Source organism: Nipponia nippon, unplaced genomic scaffold (genome assembly GCF_047370975.1).
Source record: "Nipponia nippon isolate SJK-2023a ecotype South Korea unplaced genomic scaffold, ASM4737097v1 scaffold_4, whole genome shotgun sequence".
Lineage (NCBI taxonomy): Eukaryota > Metazoa > Chordata > Aves > Pelecaniformes > Threskiornithidae > Nipponia > Nipponia nippon.
The window spans coordinates 29,073,371-29,099,260 of NW_028262358.1; the positions used below are offsets into that span (position 1 = coordinate 29,073,371).

The following is a 25,890-nucleotide window of genomic DNA, read 5'->3' on the forward strand; positions in this document are numbered from 1 at the left end:
CAGCCAATAGTTACCAAAGCGGAGGGGAAATGCCCAATCAGGAAAAAGCTCTTGGGCGGGGCTGGCGGGTGAGCGGCGAACGGATCGACCAATGACGCCGAGGAAGGGTAGAGCCGGCAGGGCGGGCGGCCAATGGCCGCCGGGAGGGGGCGGGACGAGGTGAGCGACGGCTGCGGCAGCCAGTCGGCAGGGAAGGACGCGGGGCGGCCCGGCCGGGACCGGCAGCGGGGCGGAGGGGCGGGGCCGTGGGCCGTGCCCCGCCCGCCCGCCCCGTAGCGCTCTGACGTGGGCGGCGGGGAGGGCGGGCCCAGCGGCGGCCTCTGGGACGGGGCTCCAACATGTCCGCGCTGCTGGCGGCGCTCGGAGTGCGCGAGCGGGCGGCGACTGCGGCCGGCGGCGGCCAGCGCGGGGCGGCCCGCGCCTGAGGCCCAGCCAGGCCCCCCCACACGCACCCGGGCCGGGCCCTGCCGGGCCGCCTGGGGCCCGGACGCCGGGGGACGCCGGCGCTTCGTCCGCCGTCAGGTAGAGGGGTCAGGGCCGGCCGTGGGGCACGGGCGAGCGGGTCGCGGCCGCGCCGGGCCGGGCAGGGAGGGGGAAGGGGCCGAGAGGCTGGGCCGGGCCCGGGCGCGCGTGTTACCGAGCGGCGGGGCCTGCGCGCCGTGCCGTGGGGAGCGGGGCAGGCGGCGCCGGCCTGCTCCGTGGGGCCGGAGGGGCGGCGGGCAAGGCCTGCTGCGTGTGCGTCCCCGGGGAGCGGGCAGGCGCCGCGCAGACCCGGCCTCCGCCTCTTCCCGCCGGGGGAGAAGAGAGGGCCTGGGGCCGCGCTGACACGGCCTCCCGGCGGGGGAGCCGGGGCTGCCTGGGCAGGCGCACGGGGGAGGGACGGCGGGGAAGCCGAGCTCCCCGGTGTAGCCGGGGATGGAGGCCGGTGGGCCCGCCCTCTGTGCGCCACGCTGGGGCGGGCCGGGGCGGCGGCAGGGGGGGCCGGCGGCCCGGGCCCCGCACGCCGGCGGCTGCCTGTGGGGTGGGAGGGGAGCCGGCGGGCCGGGCCCCGCGTGGGTGGCGGGGAAGGGGCGGACGGTGGCCGGCGCGCCGGTGGCTGCCTGCGGCGCGGGGCTGGGGGGCGGCCGGCGGGCCGGGGTGTGCACGTGTATTGGCTGGGGCCGGGGGAGTGGCGGGCCGGGGGCCGGCGGGGCCCGGTGTTTACCGACGGGGTGGGGCGGTGGGAGGTGGCGAGCTGCGGGCACGGCCCCGGCGTTGGAGGGAGAAGCTGTCGTTAGGCCCTGGGTGCTTGTGACGGGCCGGTGGGGCGCGGAGGGGGTGAAGTCGCGGGCAGATGGGCAGTGCCTGGGCGCCCGCGGCGTGCAAGGGGAGAGGAGTTGAAGGCAGCTCCCGCTTATAGTTTGGAGCTCGCCGGCTCTGCGAACCCAGGGGATATAAACGTGGATATATTTTTACTGTAATTTGTAGCTAGTCGAAGGGGGGGAGTCATTTTGATGGACTGCAGGCAGCTGGAGAGATCCGTATGTGTGCCGTTTTGTGTGCTGTGGTAGGTTGAGGGGTATGTGTATTCCGCGGGGACGCAGATGGTGGGTGAAACCACACGTATTTAGGAACAGTGGTGCACGAGGGCATGTGAGTTTAGCAGCGATAGGTAAGCAGTCTTGTGTGTGTTGTGAGAAGCAAGGTGATAAGCTGGCTGGCTTCTAAGTGTTGTGGAGGAGGGAGGCCTTGGGTGGTAAGCCTCTGTACAACTTACAGGCACAGTGGTAACAGGTTGCTACAAGGTTCTGAACTTGTTTTGTTTTGTGGCCAGCGTGGTTAGACTTAATGTGCGAGACCTTCGTGTGTAATATGAGACGGTATGTGGACAGAAAGGCACGCATGTTCTTACTGCGTGTAAGTTGGTTTGCTGCTCACGGGGAGAGTTCAGAGAGATGCCTGCCTGTCACCAGCTCAGCGAGGCCTGTTCCTTGTGTGTTGAGATGGGCTAGGGCAGCAAGCAATGCGGTCTGTGTCCCGGGAATGTGAGAGCGCTGTGAATTGATGTCTCAGCTGTGATGAAATTGAAAGGCTGGATATTTGTTGTTTGAGCCATGGGATACAAATTGGAAAACGTGTAGCAAATGCCAGGTGTTGGTGTCACCATAGTGCTGTTTGAAGAAAAGTCTATGCGTGTCCTGGGGAGTTGTAGAACTGAAGGTATCTATATTTGGGACAGGTGTCAGGCAGTGTAAATTTCTGTCTATAAGGGCATCAATGCACTCTTCTCGTGGGTAAGTTTCCAGGGATTACCATGGATTAGAAGAAAGTGAGGGGGCTTGGGTGGATATTTAGAAGTAGAAATGAATGGTGGAGTCTTTGAAAGGTTAGTGTACATTTGAAAAGGGGGGGGTAGGATGAATTTCTGGGGATTATGCACATAAAGGGTGAAGATTATGTTAGGCTACATATGCATGTGTGTATCAGGGGAATGGTATTTGTGCAAAAGGGAAACTGGAGTTTTCGTATTGCTGAGTTAGTGGGAACTCTAGTCTGTGTATGGAGAGAGGAGGCAGGCATTTTTGGCTGAGGCTATGAAAAGTGGAAATGGTGTGGGGGAGGGATGATGAACTGGGTCTGTGGTCCCAGGTGTGTCCTGAGCAGGTGGGAGGCTGTGGGGATTCTTTGCTCCTCCCGGTATGGAGAGAAGTGTTTTATAGTTGTGACAGCCAGTGGAAACTAAACAAGTGAATGAAGATGAGGCAATTTGTGACTATTATGAATATTACCAAATTAAAGGAGGTTACAGAATAGTCAAGGGGTTTCTGTGAAAGGCACTTTTTTGTTTATTTTGTTCTGTTTGTTTACTGGGTAAGTTGTCTATTAACTTTAAGGGTAAACTTTTGCTGAAACTAGCACTCATAATAGCATTGACAGGTCAGCAGCTAACTAAAAGCACTTAATGTGGGGTAGACAAGCCCCATGTATGTGTGGGTGCAGGGGCTTGAATGTGTCTATTATATATATATTTATTATGTGCATTATCCATACCTTAACACTTTAACTGGCTGCACACACCCAGAAGGTATGAAGTCTTTTGGACTGGACATATGCTTGTGTTTGAAAGAGGGTTAGTGCATAAACACTTGAGGGTCAGAGATCTGTGAAAAGATCTGTTTAGAATGGAAAGCTGTTTGGCTCAGGTGGAAATGAGGAAAAATTGCACCTGTGTATCCCATGTTCTGTGGGTTTGTGGCAGTATGTATTATTTGTTTACACAGTCCCTCATTTCTCAGTCTGCACAGTCATTTAGAGGAGGTTGTTATATAGGATAGTGATTTAATTAAGGCATGTAACATCAAGGTGAGGGAAACAGAATTAATGTAGTATGCAGAGGGCTGTATAGAGAGTACACAGAACTCATTTTTCTTTTTATTGCGGTAGCTGTGAGCTGGTCAGTTAGGTAGGGAACTAGAGAAAGAAGAGAGTAATCTCATAGTAGTTATCCTGGATAGTCCAGTTCCATTCTTGTCTTTGATGTGGAATTATCATTGTTCACTTAAACTTTTCCAACGGTGATCACTAATGTGAGCTTCTGACTTACTAAACTTGAGACCCTGTCTTGCAGAAATATAAACCCATCGCAATTGAAATTAAAGCTTGTGAAATCTGTGCATTGAACATAGTCTTCTAAGGTGCTCAGTGTCAAGAACTACTGCTCTCAGAGGGAGCGACTGAGAGTAGTGAGCACTTTTCACATGAATGTGTTGCCTCCACGTTACAAGAAGGGAAAGGCAGTAAAAATCCACTCTTAATATTGGATGTAAAAATCTGTGTCTGTGAAGTATTTGTATTATAATAATGAATATCACTTTTTGGAGCAGGGTTTATTTAGACTGCAGCAAGGGATGGGGTTGTACGTAGAACAGTGCTTCGTTCAAGAAGGACAGTACTCTCCGAACAAACTGCAGCACACCTAGCTAAATGCTACCATAATGTTCCTAGGGGTGTGTGTGGGGGGGGGGTTGTTGGTGTGTTTTTTGTTGGTTTAACCCTCTGAAAATTGAAGTTGATCATTTGGTAGTGTCTTGGATCATTAATCCAGTAGGAATGCTTAAATCTGCCACATAGGCCTACAGCTGTAGCGTAGTAACTGGTAAATAGCCATTCTTTTCTGGTCAGCATTGGAAGATAGCTGGCTAACCATTGGGTTTTGCAAGCACAGTCTCTTCCAAGTGAATGGGAAGGCCTTGGTGAAAGAATCCAAGCTCTAGACTCTGTGTGGATTGTGGAGAGTGATTACTGTTACAGGTCATGCATATCTTTGTGTCCATAGTTGTTTGTTTTCTCTAATATTGATTCTTTCTGCCCACCACCTTAATTGTATCAAGTATGCTCTATTTTGTTGTGTTTTTTGTTTTGTTTTAATTCTTACCACCTTGTCCAAGAAGTTTTCTCATCTCTCTGAATTCAGTGCTACACTAGTATTTCTCTTCTATTCTCTGTGAAAATGAAGAAGCATCCTTCAGATCTTGGGCCTTTTAGCAACCCAAGTGATTTGATCTGAGTATTGGTCTTCTCAGTAAACTGGAGGAGAGCAATGGTGATTTCTTTGGAAAACTGTTAAAGTAAAAATTCTTGCTATCTTGGCTCCTTCCCTGTTTGTCACTTTTTTCATTCTATGCTTCAGTTGTTTATGCTTGATCATCTTCAAGAGTTGGCTTATAGATGTACAGGGTGTGTGCTGTGGCCTCTTCCTTCTCGCTGTCTGTTAGCAGTGTGAATGCAGGATAAATGTTTAATGAAACTTCAGGAGGGGTCTGGTTTAGCCCTGGTCTTCAGCATATCTAGTATGCATATAGCCTTCAGGGAATTTAATTTCAAAATCTGGACAAGTCATTGCAGTTCTTAATTTAAAAAAAAAAAAAAAAGCCACCCAAATACAAATAACATCAGACTATAAAAGCCCAGAAAAGAGAAATTGTTTGCATGGACAATGAAAGATGTGTCCCTGATGCAAGAACAAGGATGCTGAGTTTCCAAAAAGATCATCAAAACTGTTTTTCTTTAACAGGCAACCTTGCAAACTCTTCAGCTATTTGGCTAACATCTTTCAGTCTTGGGCAGATATCTAGCATGGGAACCTTTGGTCAAACTGCTTTATATCTGTATCATGTGCTAAAGCCAAATAAAAATTCTGAAGAATTAATGAGTGTCACTCCAAAAGAAAACTGGTCTGAAAAGCTTTTCATGAGATGGTAAGAAATAACTGAGCTGATGTAGCTCATGTCAAGAAACTGAGCAGTTCAGCTCATCTCAACTTCTTGAGACATTATTGGCATGATGAAACATAAGGGTTGCCAATGACTGTAGGTTAAATTAGTCTTCTGGCTCTTAAAAACACCTACATTGGGAGAGAAGGCACAAGGATGTTTTAATGTAGAAAATAATAGAAGGGAAAACCCCATATGTGAGTGGACAATAGCCTTTCTTATAATTTTGGAGGAAATTATTCAGGCCCAGGTATTGTTCTGCTGGGAAAAATAAGTCACAACTCTTTTTTTCCCCATGCACCATTAGTTTCTCATTAACATTACTTCAGTGTGTCGTTTTATGATATTACTACCTCTTGGTGTACATTCCCTGCATCTTTGATTGGAAATAACCTTTTTGTTGAGTTTTCTTCCAAATAAATAGTACAACTAGGTGCTTAAGTCTGTTTTCACAAGAGTTAACAGGAACTCAGCTCAGAAGAATGTCACTTAAGGATGTTTCAGACTAGGGTACTGGAGAGCTTAAGATGGCTCTTTAGTGTGTATGGTAATGACAAGTCAATGACCACAGACTTATAGTTAAGTTACAAAGGAAAGCATCTGTCTTCCTTTGCAGTTTTCAGGGGATAAGTGTGTGTTAGCAGAAAATATAGTCTTCAATAATCCTACTTCTGTGTCTGCATCTCAGTGTAGGAAGTTGACCTTTACTGAATGTAGAGCAAACACTGCATTGTTAGTGTATGAATTAATTGTTTTTATCAAGGAGGTAATGAAGTAAGATGATGATTTATTGAGTAGAGGAAGTAACGCTTTATTGTAATTTATTCATACAATACTGCTTTGGCCTGTTCTCACCGGCTCATTGTTCTGCTAAAGCCAGGTATTATTTGTTTAAAACTCATTATCTTATATTTAAAATTTTGTATAGCAAAAGAAAAATTCGTGACTGGAGAGAACAAATATCAAATGATGGAACTATTTGTAAAGAACTGATATTTTGATTCAGGTGGAAAACTGAAACAATGAGTATTATGTTAGTCAGCTTATTCAAAAACAACCCCCCCTATTTTCTGGGGAGCTTTGTTGGTTAAGCTGATGTGCAAGTAATATAAAGCATTATCAAGCACATGCCGCTCTTCCTTTCCTATCACCAGCTACAGTGGAGCCATTGCTACGGGTTGTTGGGTTGTGTTTTCAGTGTTGTTTAAGAAGTTTTATAAAACCGTAAATGTGGGTGATGCATGACGTGTGTAGATCTTGGAGTTTTAATTTTATTCAGAGAACTTTCCTAGGTGTATCCCACTAGCTTTTGATACTCCTAACTGTAAAGGGGTGGAAGCAAAAGTGGATGAGTGGTGAGACACTGCTGGTATAGTTACTCCAGGAAAGGGAACATTCAAATTCACGGCGCAGCCCTCCTTTTTAGGGCTAATGAGGTGCGTGTTGGTAGCTTAAGTTTGTGGGTTTAGTTACTGCTGCTTGAGGCTCTCTTAAATGAACGGGCAGTATCTGCCACATTGATTATATTTACATTAGCAAGCAGTGTGCTGCCATTGGAGAAGATTGTAGAGTGAAGCAATAAGTTAGGTAGACCCAGTGTCCACGGTGTGTCTACTTCACAGGGATTTCTTTTAGACAAGTTTTTTTTTTATTATTATTTTAGACTAGTCTGGTTCTGTGGACCAAGTATACTCCAAACATTACTGGGTATTAGGCGTTTTTCCAGAGTTTTGGTTTGTGTTAATCTGAGAGATGTCCAGATCATGTGTTCAGAAACTTCCTTGAGATGTGAACCAAAGCACAGTAAGTGGGGTGACTCAGATTTACTTCAAAAGTGCACTCCTGATCCAAACTGAAGTGCTAATATAGATGTACCGACTGGGTCTCTAAACGGCACCATGGAGCATTGCAGAGGGTGTTGAGCTGTGTGGAGGACTGGATTCTGCCTTCGCCTGCCTCCCAAGTGCTGTTGTCAGGACTGCAGAAATTGTCCTGCTGCTCTCTGAGTAAGGATTGTTTGTTTATCTTGACTGGTAACTGAATCTCTGTTCCCAAGTTATTGTCCCTAGTTTTGAAATTGTGTGTGAAAATGACTGGTGTTAAAACTATAATAAATTCTGGAAAGTAGTTCTTTCATGGTTTTACTTCAGTTAATCAAGAATGAAACTAGCTGTGTGAGCAACAGGTTATGAAGCCTGACTTCCTGTGGCTTTGTGTCTTGTGGTTGGATTTTTCTGGGTATACTGTATTGTAAGCTCTGAAAGTATTTGCATGCATTTGGGGCACTCTCTGTCCTGCTGTCCTGTATGGGAAGTTGTTTTTGGTAACGGCTCCTGCTGCACTTGTCCTCGAGGGGCACTGGTTTGGATGTCTCTCCTTGATCTGACCGTTTACTTCCACAAAACTCATAGCACCTGATTATCTCTGAAATATTTACCCTTGTGTTAATTTCTGAATTGTGGCCAGTTTCAATGAAACTGGGGGGGGGAATGACACACCCCCTGTAGCTTGGCTTCCTAAGGTTGTGTTTTATTTGTTTTCCACTAATGCTTTCTCTTGTTTTACTGTCTTTTTGTATTTACCACTATTTTAAATTTCTTCTGGAAGAGTTAAAAGTATTCCCCCCCAACATTTCAGGCAACATATCTAGAAGTAGGAAATCATCTTCCTAACAGCAGCTTCTTAAGGGATGCCAAAAATCTCTTCTCCATTGGATACGCCAAGAATTTTATCTATCCTATATGCTTATTAAACCACCTCCAAATAAATATAGACAGGTCTAAAATTGCCTTTGTATATTGTAGCCTTTTGTAATACACACTACAATACACACTGGTACCAAATATGGTAGGTTTGCACTATGATTCTAGGAGAGAAGTGAATGAAGGCTTTGAAAATGAATGATGTTTTGAAGCCTCTGGAGTACAGCTAGGTTGGATTTTGAGGGTGGTGGATTAGGAATTGGAGGGGGCAGGGACTTGTGTTTGTGATCACCCTTGTGACCTTGAAAAGCTGCTGAAACTCTGATGTGCTTTGAAACTTTTCAGATGAGAAGTACTGTACTGAAGCTATGTGGTACTGCAGGCTGAGTTCTGAGAGTTCTCTCTTCAGTGTATAAAGCGAAAGAAATTGTCCCTTTTGCTTCTATTTTAAGTGAGCCTATGCTCAAAGCACTGACTTCAGAGAGCTTCTGTAAAAGTATGAAAGGTGAATCTAGCGCAGCTGTTACTCAGTTTCTTTGTGTCCTTTCTGCTCCTGCTCTCCATTTCCCTAGTATAGTAATAATATACTTGTTTTATTTGTTCTAGTTCCCAACAGGAAAATCTCATTCTGGTCAAAAAGGTACTCTGCATTCCAGTTTGTGCACAAAACCTCACTTCAGATATGGTACTAGTTGCAGGCACTGGTTTCTACTGTCTAACATGAATTTTGATTATCTGTGGGGGATTTGAGAAAAGTTGTTTATAGCTGATTTTTCAAGAAAAGGTTACTCTTCTTTAGTGTGCGTATTCAAGACAAACATGAAGTGCTTATTTCGGATGTTGTAAAACTTAAATCCAGACCTAACAGAGGTAGTCCATTGACTCCCCTAGATAGTGATCAGTCCTACATCTTAGAAGACAAAGAAGCTCCATCTATCTCAATAGAGCCCTAGTGTGCAATACAGTCTGTTAAGACTTGTGAAAGTCTCACTTTGGGTGTTGTCAATAAGAACTGAAGTGACACCTCTAAGAAGGTTATTAACAATGTCTAATTACAGGTGGGATTTACAGGCATCTTTAGTGAGTGTTATCCAGTAATCGTGGGACTACTACCTATAGGTGTATCAAACTGACTCCTCAGATGTAATGTTTATCCATTTGCTAGCTTGTCATGTTTTCTGCATCTTTACCACTTTCCCAGGAGACATATTGCAGCAAGGGATTTTTTTGTTTAACTTTTCCTTTTCTGTGAGATGATGTCTTTTTTTAATGTTCTTTTATGGAGTGTGTGAAAAATACTATTGTACTACTAATGATAACATTAAACTATCCAATACTTGATCTAGATTTGTTATTTTCTGCTCTTTCCCATACTGATTGCTTAGGCTGGTGGATGAATTTATTGGAATCATCCAAAGTCTCAATTGTGGCTGATTATGTTTCTGAGGAGCACTTTTTCTTGACTAGTAGAAGGTGGTGCATAAAACTGCAAATAGTAGGGATTTTATACATAAGCAAAATGAAAACAATCTTGTGAAAACAATAGCTAGAGCTAATACTGGGGGGATGGGTGTGTGTGAAACTTGTTCTGTAAATCCTCCATAAGTGCACCACAACCAAATTGCTGTTTAAAAGATAACCTAGAAGTTCATAGGCATTCAGACATTTAAAGGATGCTTTAATAATAACGATTGCTTCTTTTGTGGGAGGTTTTCCAACCAACCCTCCTTTCGATTTTGTGTGTCTCTTACAATGTAAAGAAACTGGAAGCAGCTTAAGGTAACTCTCTCTTTTAATAGTCATTTGTGGGATCAAGGAAAAGACAAGCCTACCACCTTTGTGGATGATTACGTTGGAAAGAGAATGTTTCCCAGTGTTTGCTAGAGTCAAATAGCTGTGCAGTCTCCTCTGCAGGCAGGCCTTGAGAGCTCATCTGTTTTTTTTATAAATGGTGAAAGCTATAGTTTAACATTTTCCTATGTTTTAAAATTGAAATAATAATTAGGCTTGTGTGTGATGTGGAAGAAAAGCATTGTTAGGACTCTACTGTAGTGACATTGGTGTTTTGTAGCCTACTTTTATATCATAGTAAACAATAGAATTTATTTCCCTTCTGTTTGTCCTTTGGTTTGCCTTATGCCGAACCATGTCTATGCTTCTATATGTTTTATTACTATATTTGAGTATGAGTGATGGAGGTTAAGAGCTGTTGAAGATCAGTATCTAGCTTGTAACATTAAATCCAATCACTTTCTTAACTAGAATGCACCAAACACAAGCAATTCTAGGCCAGAGAAGAACTTCTCTAAAGTACTTAATGAACTCAAAAAGTAGCTGTTGTTAACTATAACAGCTTATTATGTGGTTTTGACTATTGTTGCAGGATTGTTTTAATTTAAAGAAAAAAAAGGAATGCTGTCAACTTGGAATATCTGACTTCTGGAGAGAAGGGGATAAGGTTACAGACTGTCAAAACAATTTCAGATTTTTTTTTTTTTAACATGAAGTGAAATGGGGCTTGACTTACAGAGTCAGTGGGGAAGAAATAAAATTCCAGTTTAGTTCAGGGTTCTTGAAATGACCTTGTGCGCTGCTGTTGCCAATGTCAGGGCATAGAATTTAACATGGTCAGAAAAATGGCACTGAGGAAAGTACTCTGAAATTGTATTTTTTAAACCCTTTTTTAATTTATGTTTGAAAAATATTTTCCTTGACAAATACTGTATGTTCTCAGATATGTTTAATGACCATGCTATTTTCAATCTGAAGTCTTCCATGTTTCTGAATCTGTACAGAGGGCAAATGGGGCTCCATGTAGGAAAAGTACTAGTCAGTTACTACTTGATCTTTTTTCATTGTTGTTTTGTTTTGTTCAGGGTTACCAGATTCATATGTGTTTTGTATAAACAAAAACTTGGGATAGCAATTCCATAAGTAACTCATTTTTTTTGAAGGGTGTCTTAATGTTTGTCCAGGCTTGAAACCTGGTTATGTTGTCAGTTTCAGAAAGAATACAAAGCTAATGTGGAAAACTTCTTCATGTGTCTCTCCATATTGTCCCTTCCTCTATGGGTCTTGTTTGTTTATTGAAGTGCTGATTAAAACAGAAGCTCTTGCATACAAAGCAGACATGACAGCTTAGATCTGTCATGAATTGTCAGATTTGTGCTTGGAGCCTTTCTAAAGTAAGTAATGGTCCTAGAACGCTGTATTGGAATCTCAATCATCCTTTTCTGCTATTTATCTTCTTTTTAGTAATCATCTTAATCTATCACTAGTACAAAAAGAATCGGTGGACCTGGACTACCTGTGAGCAAACTTTCTTCTGCATAGTTTTTGTTCAATTTCAGAACTGTTGATTCTTTCCACTTAGTGTTTATCCTCTCCTTTCCTTGGGTCAAAGTCTGATACTGTTACTGCAGGAGAGAAACTGAAATGAGACAGGAGAGGAAATGAAAAGTAGTGTTCTTAGTGAAGAAGAAAACTACAATGCTTTGTAAAGAACTGAAGTCATAAATTCACTGAGAACGTAAGCTAATCCAGAGAATTACTTGAGTAGGCAGAGCACACTATTCATTGAGGAGTACTCTTCCTTATTCTCTTATCGCAGGGTTCTGTTCATTCATCTGTTCATCATGTGAAAGATTTTTATCAGCAGATATGCAACCTTTTATACCAAATTCTGCTGTCTGCCACTAGCCTACTGGAATTATTTGCTTTTCAGGAGTATCAGGACTCTGATACTGGCATAGGTAAAAACCAAGAAGTATAAGTTGACCACTGATGTCTGTAATGCTGGGTGAGATGGGGAGGAGCTTCTTTATATTGGTCTTCATTTTCTCTCCTTATTTTCGTTCTCCTGTTTTGTCCCTTCTTGAGAAGGGTTATGGGGGAATGGGAGAAGGTTTAGTCTGTAGTGCTTTTTTCTGAACTGTGTAAAAGCGGGGGGTTTTTGTTTGTGGTGTTTTGTTTTGTTTTTACCCTGAACTGTGTAAAAAGTCGTGCAGATAGAGGAAAACTTAATGCCTGGCATGATCTATTCTTATTATGAATTTAAGGTATCATGGAGTTGGTAGACTCGCATCACTGTTGCTGAGGAAGAAAAGATTCCTAGAAGGTCTTTGGGTGACTGAAAGGATGTACTTGGACTAAACTGCTGTGTTCAGAGAAGGAAAGGAAAATTAGAGTGGGCTGATGTGACCCAGAGTAATTTTTCCATTAAGAGGGGGAAAAAGCAATAAAGCTTGTCTGGTTCAACTGCCAAAGGGCAGTGCCTTCAAAACTCTTAGAGATGGGACAAAGGTAAACCCAGCATAGTTAAAGAAGTAGCTAGCATGTAATTCAGTTGAAGCTGAGTTTTTAATTCTGAATTTCTTCTGTGTTGGCTTCTAGACATTAAATCTTATGCTACCTCAGTGAGAGTGCTGGGCACTAGATACACCTGCTTCCTTTGTCAGCCAGGCACTGTTGTTATTTTTTCATGGCTGTTTAAAAACAATGGATGTAACATCTTGGAAGCTGGCTTGCTTAATGTACACAATATAGCATTGTTTTTGTCTCTTCATTATGGGGAGTTCATTCCCTCTACCCAAACAGCTTTCTGCTACATGCTGCCTTGTTGGTGAGCATCTGGTATTCCTCTTCTCAGTTAAAGGTCCTTAGAATTGTTTGGTTTTTCACCACTTTTCAATGTTGATAGAGTAGAGAAAAGAGAGTTCTTGTTAGGCCTCTGCATGCACTCAGGCATTTGCTTCTGGAACCCACTCATAGTCCTGACTGTTCATTAAGGAAGAGGTTCTCATATAATTACCTATGTATGTTAGTGCTGCTGTATTTCTGCAGTCTTCTGCGTCTGACCATGTGCTCCTCTTCCTTCTCATGCTGGTACTTGGCTGTGTCTCATCTCATGGTGAGAGAGTTATGTGATGTGTATGTTGGGTATGTATTGCTCAGATTAATTTTCTTTCAGTTTAGCTTCTTGAATCAGCTTGCTACATGAGGATATGAGAGCAACTACTGATGCAAAAATTGGAGTAGAAAGTACGTGTGGCAGGAGGTGGGCTTACAGCAATTATCAGTTTAACTTAGCCTAACTTCTTGTAAGACTGCATCCTGAGATATTTCAAAGGAGGTTCTTCTAAGGTGTAGTTATTAACATTGGTTCTTAATGCTAATGGTTTGGACACCTGATGACCTATCTTGCGAGTGGAAGTCCTAAATTTGCTTGGCATGTTACTACTGATGAAGAGAAGACCATACTGGAAGTCACATAACTGTGACAGTGTTAGCAGTGTCACCAGTCATGTTGCAATCCTAAAGTAAAAGAACATGCAATTAAATGATGACATTAAAAACTGCTATAACTAAATTTAAAAATGCCCATCTCTTCTTTTGGATTTTCCCCAAATGCATAGCCTGCTACAGATGTTCATATGATTCCTTTCACAGCAGTCAGTCCAGTTTAATTAAATATCAACACTTGCTGACAAAAATATCTTTATTCTGTAGGCACATGAGAATACAGCAGAAACCAAAACTTTATATAGCAAAGGTCACGGTAAGGAGTTTTTCAGAAAGTTCCTGAGCGAGTGAAGCTGGTTTTCTGTGTTTTTTGTCACATTTGCAAATTTCCTTAGGGGATAAGAGGACTGTCTCTGCTCATCCGCTGCGGTGTTGGCATTGTTCACTGCTTAATGGGGAGCTAGAATATCTATCTAGTCCCTGCTTTCAGCATAAGTTTTGGGGAACTGCAAAGGGACTGAAGTATTTTGGGTGAAACATGAGTAATCTCATCACTGGTAGAGACTAGAATTTGCAGTTGTTTGTCAGCATTGACCGGTTTTTGTGTCCGGGAGTTCCTGAATTTGTTCAAGTTCAGAGGTCTCAGTAAAGTGGATTTTCTTTCAATACACTCTAGGAGAAAATCAAACCGTCTGAAAAGATGTCAGCAATCTGAATTTGAGAAATTCTTTCTAATGCGCATAATGAAACATGTTTAAGTTTTCTTGGCCATTTGCTATTCTTTTCCACTCCTTTCTCATCCCTTTCTCTGCCACTAGTTTCTATAATAAATTTTAAGTAGAGTTATGAACACCAAGTTTTTCCTTTTATAACCTCTGCTATTACTGTCTTGTTGCAAGATACCTTGAAAATTAGCCAGAAACTCAATTGTTTGATGGCTGTGTTCACTTGTTGAGACGTGCTTATTTTTATGCAGAGTTCTTATATTTAGACTTTGGAACATTTGAATTCTGCAAATTGTTGAAGCCTAGAGATGGTTCCTGTTTACTGTTTCAGGCATCCTTGCTATGTTATATAATAAAGCAAACATTCTATTTCACTTGCTAAAAGCATTAAATACTGCTTTGCTTGGATAGCACTATCACGAAGTAGTTTATGTTAACCTGTAGCAAAACATTTTTGGGGCCCTTGAAGGTGACTGGAAATAGTCAGCGTGGCTCTACTAAGGGTCAGTCATGCTTGACCAACCTGACTGACTTCTGTCAAATGACTACCAGGCCTTCAGCTGAAGGGAGAGCAGTGGATGTTTTTGTGCTTTGACCTTAGCAAGGCTTTTTACAGTGTTGCACAGAATACTCCTATTTACGTTCTGAATGGGAGGATGACTAGACAAGTGGAAACTGGTCGAAGAGTCGTCTCAAAGGGTGGCTGATGGTTCATACTCTGCCTGGACAGCAGTTACAGCTGGAGCTCCTCAAGGGTCTGCTGTGACCTACTCTTTTTTTAATGCCTTTATCAATGACCTGGAGGAGGAGGTAGAATGCACCTTCATCAGGTCTGTGGTGGACACAGAACTGGGTAGCTTAAAGGCAGGGTGGCCATCCAAAAGTACTCAGAAAGACTAGAGGAGTGGGCCCATAGGAATCTTAAGAAGTTCAACAAGGGCACATGCAGAGTCCTGCTTCCAGGATTGGTAACCCTCCTGCAGTGCTACAGACTGGTTGGATTGTAGCTCTGCTTAGAAGGACCTGGTTCTGGTGAACAGTAGGTTGAATACAAGTCAGCAGTTCACCCTGGTAGTGATGAAAACAGCCAGCTTTATTCACCTTTAGCTGGCGTTTGTTCCAGAAGTTCCCAGACTGCATCTGTAATACTGCGTCCAGTTTTGCTCCCGTTGTCTCTAACCCCAACAAGAATGTTGATAAACTTGAGGCAAGTCCACCAAGACGGTCAGGGAGCTGGAGTACGTGACCTGTGAGGGCGTGCTGAGAGCCTTTCGTGTCCTTGCTTACCCTGCAGAAGAGATACTTAGCAGTGACCCAGTAGCAACTATCTGGTATATATAAGGATGAATACCAAGAAGATGGAGCTGATCTCTTTACTGAGATGCACAATGAGAAAACAAGAGACAGTGGTCATAAATTGAAATGGGTGCATGTATGTTGAAAAATTTTTACTGTAAGGATGATTTAAGAGGTTATAGGAGCTAACCTGTAAGCCTCTGTGGAGGTTTTCAAGACCTGAGTGGATAAAGCCCCAAGCAACTGGGACTAAGTTCAACATTGACTACACTTTGAGAAGGAAGTTGAACTGGATGACCTCGTAGGTCCCCTCCACTCTGAATCATTCTTTGAAGAATCACCCATGGCAGGGACCTAAGTAGCCAAAATAATCTTATTTGGAAACTTGGTTCCTTGTGTGAGTGGCATTTATTTCTACTGCTCCTAAATAAAGTAGCTTGAACATAATCATTTGCTCTTGTTGACTATTTTTTATATTAAGCATTGATTACTTGAAATCTGCCTATTGAGTAAGCATTGAATAAACAAGGTAAATTCATTTGAATAAGCTCTTGTCATCTAATAAAGAAAGGAAAAATACTTTCTCAGTGTTGAAAAAGAAGTTTTAGAACTTTATAGTGATCAATATGTCTTGTCTCTCACTTGCTGTCACCCATTATTCTGAACCTTGTAGTAAAACAAAGCAATTTGTACAACATTTGTTGGTTGAAGTTGCTGGGGGGAGGAGGGGAAGAAAGATATTGGAAAAGAAAGCTAAATCTCAGTTTCTCTGAGATTGGTTCACTTCCTTCTTTGCCCAGGCCTATGAAAAGAAGCTGTTATCCTGGATGCTACATGTAGACCTCTCCAAAATGGAGAAGGCTTTAGTCACATTCATGCTGCAGAAATTACATACTGGTATATCTAGGCATGGTGGGTTTAACTGTGATAGCCCTTCTCATGTGTTTATAAGAAAAGCAACTTTGTTTCCTGTAACCAAGATAATTTTGGTGAATAGTCAGGTGTGTTTCTGCTTTTGCTTTTAAAGAAATCTGTAGTGACTAGGAACAGGTTTCTTTGTTATGGTTTCTGTGCTTTAGAATAAGTTTGAATCTCAACTTTTAGTCTTTCTTTTCCTTTGAGTCCAGGATCTGCATATATTCTTGTAAATGATTGCATTAGTATGCCAGACTTTTCCATCCTCTCTCCACTTAAATGTGCATGCATATGCATAAGTATATGCAGGCTCTCTCTCTGTCACATAGTTGTACGTATTCCTGGTTTGGGAATGGATTTGCTGACACCTCTGTGAAGGTGGTACGTATTGATAGTGGGAGTTTTTTGGCAAGTAGTGGCCATCGAATGGTGTGGCTTAGATCACTTCATACTTCTGTCTCTAGCAAGTGAAAGGCATTCCCGTGATCTTTTGCTGCATTACCTTAGACAAGCAGGAACTTCTTGACTAACTTGGCCGCTTCCAGTGGTTTATGTACTTTATTAGTTCCAGTCTAGAAGTTGCTATTAAGCAGTTCTTGAGCTATAGCTTCTATTGAATATTGTGTTGAACTAGGAGAGAAATTGGTCAATTCTTCCATCTTACTGCTTTCAGACTCACAGGCTCTTCTGCTTTATTCACCCCTAATATACAAGGAAGAGTCTCTAAAGTGAATCTTTATCAGAAGGACAAAGATCTGGAAGAAATTTGACTTTTGTACTACGTTCAAGGTAAGACTTTCAAAATTGTCCGTGATCAGATGACAAAAAGCATGAATACTGAAGCTTGCAAAATGATACTATTTCTGAGTTCTTGGCTTCTTGCATATTCTACTATTCCTACAGAATGTTATGAATATTTATTAAATATTAAATACTTCTGCATAATTCTGTGGAAATACACTAATGATCAGAGGCATATAAGCTAGCTGTGGCTGTGTTCCTTAACTAAAACAGTTCAGTAGGTTGCTACATGTAACTAATGTTTACTATGCAAAGCTGTCTTTTGGGTAGCATAGGTGTTCCCACTTCTAAAACGGAGACGCTAAGCTGCATGATGTAAAATGGAATGTCTTACTACATTGGCAGTGTCTTAGTAACTCTTTCTGGCTTACTTAAGGTTCTGTGCTGAGCTCGTAATTTCTCTGTGAATGTAATATTACAGCTCTTGAGTGACATTTCCAGTCAATTTCAAAATATCAGGAAACGTGAGTTGGAGGGCAAGTTTGCTGCATTTTGGAAGGAGTGGTAGGTGCATTTCTTTCAATAAAGCCATAGCTTCAAGCACCTGTACAGTTGTCATCTGTCTGCAAGTTAGAGCACCGATCAAGCGGTAGGAGCCATTGACACCATTCAGCAGAGTGATACCATTGCCTTCAGCTTCCATGCACAGTTTAACAGAATGTTTAATAATATTTGTTGTGTTGTTCCCGTACCACCCCCAGGGAAGAGTGGAGGATATAAGAAGGACTAGGGGGATAAAGCCTGTAGCAAAGTGGAAATCCCTCCAGTGGGACCAGTCTTGGGGAGGATGTTGATGGACTGTCCTGTTGACTGGGCTGGCATCGTGTTCATGGCCCTCAAAGGGAGGAACTGAAAAAGTGGCTCAGAAGAACAGAGAGGCACATAGCTATCCTTTGCAGAGATGGTATTTTGTGTAAGAAGGGGAGTACAAGGCTGTAGTATCCAGCCATAGAACAGATGGTGGAGGCGTTTACATGGAGTCACTCAGAAGGATGTAGGAGATGTTTTTGGGACTGCAAAGTACAAGTAGCACTTAATGTAGGCAGCTGGTTGCCTAATGCTAGCTCTTCAGTTTGGGGCAGCGGGGAGACCTACTGAAATTGGCACTCATTGTGCTGAATTCAGCACTTATTTGAAGGCTCAGATCAGTCTTCTATTCATGTACCTATTTTTAATTTGTTGTGACTGTGTGGTTCTGTGTTTTATATAGTAGGTTTTACTGAATTATCTGTGTAATCCCCAAGCTGAATGTCTACTTTTCTTTTTAAACTGCTAAATTCATCAGATTCTTTCAGCTGTCATTCTGCAAAAGCCTGAATACTTGGGTATTCCTTTGTGAGCCTTGATTTTTTTTTTTTTATGGATACCTAGTTTAATCCAGGGAGTTTGTTAAACCTAGTATAGAATGCACGCATGTTAAACTTTACATGTAGCAAAGTGGTAAGACTGACATGCGAGCTTTGGAAGATATAAATAGTTTTAAAATATCCTGACATGTTGCCTCTCTAAATGGGGTGACAGAGTAGCATGTCTGTCCCCGTGCTACAATTAATGTGTTCTTTTATGCATCTTTGTGCTAAGATGTTCCCATCACCATTCAGTCCAGCAAGGGCATGTCTTGCAGCCAACAGTGTACAGGAGCGGTAACCTTTGGAGATGGTGTCTTAATCTGTGTTATCCAAATTTGCCTGCAGCTGATGTCTGACCTGATGAATAGCATAAAATGAATGTTGAATTATTAACATGCTTGCTTCCCGGAATCCTTTTTACTGTCAAGTCCGTGTAGACCTATCATTACTGCATTGACTGCCTGTAATGCCCTTAAGCACCCCCTCTAATATTGATTTCTTGAAAACTGGCATGGTCTTCTTGCATGTGAGTTTTAACATTCTTATTGATAAAATTGCCCTTTGAATTTTTGCAGGTATAGTTCGACACGTATTGTGATACTTGCATAGTGGCAAAATTAAAACAGTTTTTACTCAATAGATATATTTGAAATTTCAGCATTGACATATATATTGCAAATCCAAGAGAGTTTAAACTGTATTGATTAAAAGGGAGTCAAACTGATTTATTGTGAAACTGAAGCTGCAGTACTAATTGGACAAAACTTTGAGTATTTAAGCTTGCAAGTTGCCAAATGGCTGCTTCTTGCCAAGTACTCCTCTGTTTAGATGACAAGTGAAGCAGTTCAGATAGCCTCAATGCAGACACCTGAAAAAGATTCCATGTGTCCAGGCAACGATACTGGAGACTGCTGCCAGAAAAAAAGGTAATGGAAATTTGCTTCACTCTGCAGTTCCTAGAGATAGTAACTTTTTTAATTAGACTTCAGACTTTTTCTTAAAATGTTTCTCTAGCTTGATGGAGAAGTAGAGCATGCTGTAAAAGTGCAGGGGGGAGTACTGGGTTCTCTGAAGTAGTCTGACAAGCCATCGGTGATCTGAAACCTAACTTTCTATAACATTCTGTGGATCGGATAGTATGTATCGTGATTACAGGTATATTGATCCTGTTACAGTATGGCAGTGTATCATTACAGATCATGTTGGATCAGCTGCTTCTCTTAAGCATTTGTTTATAATGCCTTAAAATGCTTTGAGATATGCCTTATTTGAAATGAACCAAATCAGTTCAACTGGGTTGATTTAGGAAGATGATAAACCTGTGTTAGCAATAAGGGAGTGACTTTCTAAGCAAATAGACCTCTTGGAATTTTTAAGATGTCTTTACATTTCTAAGTGCTGCTTCTCTTCATACTAATACAGTACTGTTACTGAAGTAACTTTGCTAATAGGTAGAAAAAATTTCTTAACATGGAAGAGACTAAGGAAAAAAAATATGTTCTAAAACTGTAATTGAAGTATAAAAATAACTATGTATTTTACCAATTCCTATTTGGAGGCTTCAGTTCCTGTATTATTTAAATTAGATCTTTTGGAAGATTGTGTGTGTGTAGGCTGTTAGTTGACATAACAGATGCTTGAATTTTCTCTTTCCAAGTTGTGTGCTTTGCAGTAAACATTAAAATGCCTATAGCATAGTAAGTGTTAATATTTGGCAGCTTGTAGTACTGGTGTTCTTATGTTACTGATTTGAATGTGCTGGTGATTCTATTATGGTGTTGAATGACTTTTTTGCATTTAATTTATCTCCTTTTATGTATAAACCTAGCAAGTGGTAACATGGCTAAAAAAGCCACAAATAGATCAAAGTGGTTAAGTAGTGTGGCAGAGAATTTATGCCTTCTGTAACTGTCTGCACAGGTACATCAGCAATGTCCAAGGGTTTTTTTTTTTTTTAATCTGCTGTGATGGCTCAGTTTTAATTAATTTGTATCTGAAGACTTACTCTTAGAAGAGGAGGGAAGAGTAAGAACCTTACTTGCATTCTTGGAGAGAGGGAAAGTCCTTTCCCTAATCATCAGCATCACCTATGTATCATCTGTGTAAAGCAATAAAAACACTCTTGCTACTCCTTATAAACTCAATAAAACTTGTTTTCTGTCATTGTCAAACATATGAACATTAGAGAATTCTTACTGTATTTTCTGTACCTGGTGCTAACTGAAATACTGTAATTTTGATCTTTTTACTCATTTTTCACTCCACTTTTTGGAGTTCAAATACCTTCTACATTTTGGATATACTCGTGGTCCCACTTAGGGTTGTGTGTATTATACATGTAAGATAGGGAAAAATGTGATTAGTTGACATACATATATTGTAATGGCTTAATTTCCCTGATAGACAAAATGGGCTGGTGGTGTGCCTTTGAGAATCCTGCATGGGATATTTGCTCTAAATGCAGGATCTGTACAGAAAGACATGTTGTAGGAACAGAGTTTAAGCGTTTTTCTGTCAGGAGCAGCAGAAGTATAAGATGTGATATTGAAGATAAACTCCTTATTGGCTTCAATGGTAGTAGCAAGACTTCATTCAAAAGCTGACTTGTTCTAAGTGGATTGCAAGCCACTAGATGCTAGGGTAAGATTCTCCACCTAGATAAAAATTAACTTTTGGGAACTCTAGCTGTTAGCTGGCTTAAAAATCACTGAACACTGTTCAGAGAAGAATTAGTCAAGACAGCCTTCTGCAGAGAATCTGCTCTTCCCCTTTGTGAGCATTTCCTACGAAAGACAATGGTATCAATCCTTTGAAAACTATCAAACTTCCAGACTATATCCTACAGCTAGAGCATCTTAAAATTTTGGAGCTCAGTCACCTTTGCCATCTTAGCAATGAAAGCAGACAATTATGTCAAGTTTCTTACCTCTTTATCTTACAATGTTTTGAAGTCTGTAACAATGGAGTTTCTTTGTTATCCAAATGCACGTACTTGCTACAGAATTAACCGATCTAAAATCTGTTGCTTTCTCTGATTTTCCTGACAACTGCTTGTATAAGAGTTCCTTGTGGTCTTACACTTAAGATGTTTTCTTGAAAGGCTTAGCAAGAAAGGGCTAAGCCCTTTCTACTGCGTAATCAACAGAGAAAGTTTCTAGTTGCAAGATTACTTCTGAATTTGAATAATACTGGAGTTTGCGAACACCTTGCTCTTTTCCTGGGAAAAGGAATGACAAACTCTGGATGCTCTTTAATACTGCTATAGTAGCTAGAGTGGATGAGACAGTTCACTTCTGTGTGAAGTGAGGTGCGGTTTAGGGACATGCTGGTTTGGCCCAGAGGACTTCTGAGTAGATGTGCCCTGTCATGTTACCAGATGACAAGTGTGGCGGATTGTTTCTCAGAACGTTTAAGCAGTGCTCAGGCTGTGATTTCTGCTTGTTTTAAGCAGATGGATATTTACAAGATCTAAGTAATCCACCTGGAGTGACTGTATTTTTTTAAACATTGATTTAAAGGCGAGATGTTCAGAGGCAACACATGGACAGATGGTTGCAAACTGACTCATTAGCTATTGCTGCCGAGGTGTTCTAGCTAGTAAGATGATAATAAATTTACCTCATGGGGAAACACCATTAGGAATGTGCTCAAAAGATAGGCACTTCAGTAATAGTAAACATGATCTTCTGTTGCCCATGCAAATCTCTCTGATGTGTCTGAGCTGGAATTTTGAATCCCCATCAGGAAGATGGATGTTTGTACGCTCTCCCCTCTGCATTAAGAAAAAAAGAAACAGAAACCCATGCAGAATATAAACACATCTTCCTCAGTCTGCAACTCCTGGATTGCTGTGGAAGGCATAGCTAGAACTTTACTTACACTATAGCCATAATGTAAGATATGATAAAAGCTAGTTAGAGACTTTTGCACGCTCTTCTCTAGAAAGTCCTAGGAGTCTCAATAAACATGTTTGTTCGAAGTAGAAGTCCTCTGCTTACAATCCTTCTTTGTAGTTTTAATTGAGATTTTTTTTTTTTGCGAAAGAACACTAACACATAAACACAGTACATTTTAACTCTTGAAGATACTCTCTTTTCCTTAGTTCAGCTAAAGATCAGGTAACTGAAAATGAAGAAGTTTTGTGCTTGGATATTTTTACTGAAGCATGTTAGATGGCCTTTCTCTTCAGCATTCCTGAAACTGGATGTTTGAAAACCTGTCCAGCATAACTGATTGAGAGATGACTCCGTATTTCTGTGCTTGAGTTATACTAAGCATAACTCTGATATCGTACAGGAGAACGGAGGAGTAAGTGCTTGCCAGCGATCTCCCAGTAGGCAAATATAGATTGTATACGTGCATTCTGAATTCTAGTAAGGCTGGCTTTTGGTATTCCTTCATCTTCTGCTTGTATAATTCAACAGAGTTTGAGTTACTCATCAGCTAGATGAGCAGTCTCTGCTTCAGGCATTCACTTGTACTAGCGTAGCTATCTGTGTGGCTGAGCAGCAGACATTAGCATGGAAACAGGAACGAGCTGCTGGGAGCAAATATTGCTTGAGCTACCACTGCTGCCAAGACATCTACATAGCCATCATGCGAATTTACTGATCTAAGGCTTACCTAAAAGAGAATTACAGAGAATTTAGGAATTAAAGAGGTGCCTTACAAATATGTATTAAAGATAGATCTGCAAGAAAAAGTTCAGAATAGCTTTTGTAACTGCTTTCTAAATGTATCAAAAGGCAGCTTTCTGATGCTGTAGCTTAAGTCCACCATGTGCAAGGTGATATTTAAAGGTATGGACCTAGTTAGAGTGCTAGGCCCGTAGTATTATCAAGCTTTTAGACTAGTGTAAAATACTAGTCTAATAGCGTGTATCTGTTGGAAATTCAGCCTTGAATAATTCAAATTACTAACTTGCAATAAAAGTTTGAACTGCAAACTTCAAACTGCTGAACTAAATTTTCACCAGCATCCCAAGTAAATTTATTTCAAGGGATTTACCTTTTTAAGAAACCCTGGGTGTTACTTCTAAAATGCAGTGGAAAGATACCGTTGCACTTTTTACAAAACCATAATACTAGATCAACTGCTTCAAAAAGGATAAAGCACTTAAATTACTTCATAGAGTTTTTAGTTTCGAACTTCTGTTCATTCTCCTATTATGTTGTAATAATGAACATTTTAATGCAGCTTCCACATTTGAAGAGGGGAAAAAAAAAAACAACAAAACCCCATGCCCACAAAAACACAAATCAAGGCTTTGCCCAGTCTTGGTTGATTCACAATGGGTTTTTTTATAGAACCAAGAACCACTTAGCAAATGCAGAGTGAATTTGTGATCCTTTTATTACAAAAGGATGAACAACTTTCTCCTTAGGGTGAAAGTTGTACATTTTCTCAAGTAATTACACAGAAATTAACTTCTGTTTTAGTTTGGGCTTTGTCATACATGTAGACCAAGGAAGAACTACTGTGTGAACTTGCAGCACAGCTAGCGCGGTCCCATGCTATGTGCTCTTATAGGTCTGGAAAAATCAGGTAACCTAATGAATGCATCTTTTAGGAGAGGGATGTGATCTTACGTTTACCGTATGTTGGGAACATGCAATTGGGAGGTTGCAGTGTACTAGCTAACCTGTGGTAAGCTTACGCTATTGCTCTTTTCCTTCTCCCTCCTAGTCTCTTACTTCTGCAAAATCATTTACCATGTTCTGCGTGAACCAGTTTACAATTCTGGGGGATGATATTGGCAGTGGTGGTATTGTGATGTCTTAAGGTCAATTATGACAGATTATAGCTCTTTCTGTTGATGTTCAGGGAGTGGGTTGGTTTGTTTGTTTACTTGTTTTAAAGCAGCAATGATTTGGTTATCCATAAAAGGTCAGAGTCGTAGTTGGTTGTGGAGCAGAATAAAACCAGTGTTTTTCTGGTGCTTCTCTGACCACACTCTGGGAACTTGCAAAGGAATGGATATTGTAGTGGATTTTGTTTGTTTTAAATAGTAGGATTTAGCTTGAGTATCATCAGTGCTTTGCCACTGGGGTTAAGTAGTATGTATTTAATCATCAGGAAGACCAGCATTTGATGCCTACCCTTCTATAAAATAACATGGTAGGATTCTTTGCATTTCTCTAGACTGCATAATTTTTTTCATGTGCTTACTATTGAATATTGGGTTTAGTTCTTCAGCAGTGGCTTACTTATGATGGGTTTGGCTGCATAGTCTTTCCCTTCTGAAGAAAATACTGTAAACATGGCCAAATTCAAATTCTTTATTAGCCAAGGAATATTTAAGTTGTGCTCAATTAATAACTACTCTACTGTAGAGTACTGGTGTCTTAGTAGCAAAAATTATAAAAGTTTACTGAACTTAGTCCTACTCAAATATTAAGTGTTTACGTACCCCAAAGATTTAAGGAGCCCAAATAAAATGCCTAATACACCTTGTAATTTCATTAAACCATTAATAGGAAGCATTCAGCTTTATTCTTGTGATGTAATTATGGATAAAACCATTTCATTTGTGTATGTGAGCATTTTCTACACACAAATTATTGAGGGCTGGATATAATAGCTGGTTATCCCAAAGCTGTATCATGAATCTAAGTGTTTTTTCCTATGGAAAAAAAAAATTGTGCAGCTTATTTGGAGAAGTAAGAGTCACTACTGTGCAGAAGTAAGTAGGAGTAATGTCCCCTCTTTGTGCAGCGTTCAGTGGTGGCGTATGTATCTTAAGATATTTTTGTGTTTCGAGACACTAAATACCTGCATTTCTTTCTTCTGAGAATTTGTGTAGACAGAATTTGGGTGAATAGGAGCGTATGCTGGAGTAAGATGCTCTTAGCCCAAAATATCTACCTTTGCATCTGCCGTACTGTAAGCAACCTGTCTCTGGGCTGAAAGTCATCCTTGTCTAATGAATGCTCTCACATCCTCTGTAGGGTAGAAGAATTTGGGAGGGGTGAAGCCTTTTGCTTCTGGGAAGCATAGTGCTTGTCTTCTGGTCTGCTTTTGTGAGTCAGCCACTTCCAAAGTCTGTTGGAGTAGCATCAGAAGAACTGAGGCTCTTGAGCACTTTGTCAGGCAAGCACCCTGTACCCTCATAGTTAAGGGCGTCTTTGGAAGGTGGGAGGCAGTGCTCAAGAGTTGCGTTCTGGTCACACATTCTGTGTTCATGCCCTAGTCGCTGTGTATTTAAGAAGAGGGAATTAAGCTATTGTGTGCAACTTTGTGAATCTGTGCTGCTTGTGTTTTGTGTTTTTTTTTTTTCCTGAAGTCCTTGGATGTGGAAACAACTTTTTTTACTGATGAGCTTTTTAACTTTTTTGGGAGGGCTTTTGCCATGTAGTCCAATACAAAGATCTAGGATACTTGCTGTCTAGTTCTTTCAAAATACCTTTTCAGAGTCCATTAATGATTTAGTGGATGCTGCTTAAGGTGTAGTTTCACAATACTCTGAGCAAATCTGAATCGGCAGCAGCTGCTGGTTCTGCGTTTCTGGTGTTGGCGCTTGTCCGATCCTGCATTTCCTAAGCTGCTTCGGAGAACTCAAGTGGCAGAAAATAATTGACTTTTTCTGGCTTAGTTTGATTCGTTGAACCAT

The 25,890-nt window shown here is 41.3% G+C and overlaps 1 protein-coding gene across 9 annotated transcripts in view; it reads left to right on the forward strand.

Annotated features, from left to right (window-relative positions):
• The first annotated feature begins 217 nt into the window (after positions 1 to 217).
• The window catches only part of PPM1B (protein phosphatase, Mg2+/Mn2+ dependent 1B), a 78,511-nt gene continuing 52,838 nt past the window's right edge, over positions 218 to 25,890 (forward strand). For 2 of the 9 annotated variants that reach the window (XM_087777405.1, XM_087777407.1), the window contains exon 1: positions 230 to 522. The gene's annotated coding sequence lies outside the window, so the exon portion shown is untranslated. Of the gene's footprint in view, positions 523 to 16,804; positions 16,921 to 19,109; positions 19,208 to 25,890 lie in introns of all 9 variants that reach the window. The other 7 variants (XM_087777404.1, XM_087777403.1, XM_087777411.1 and 4 more) reach the window with 7 other exon arrangements.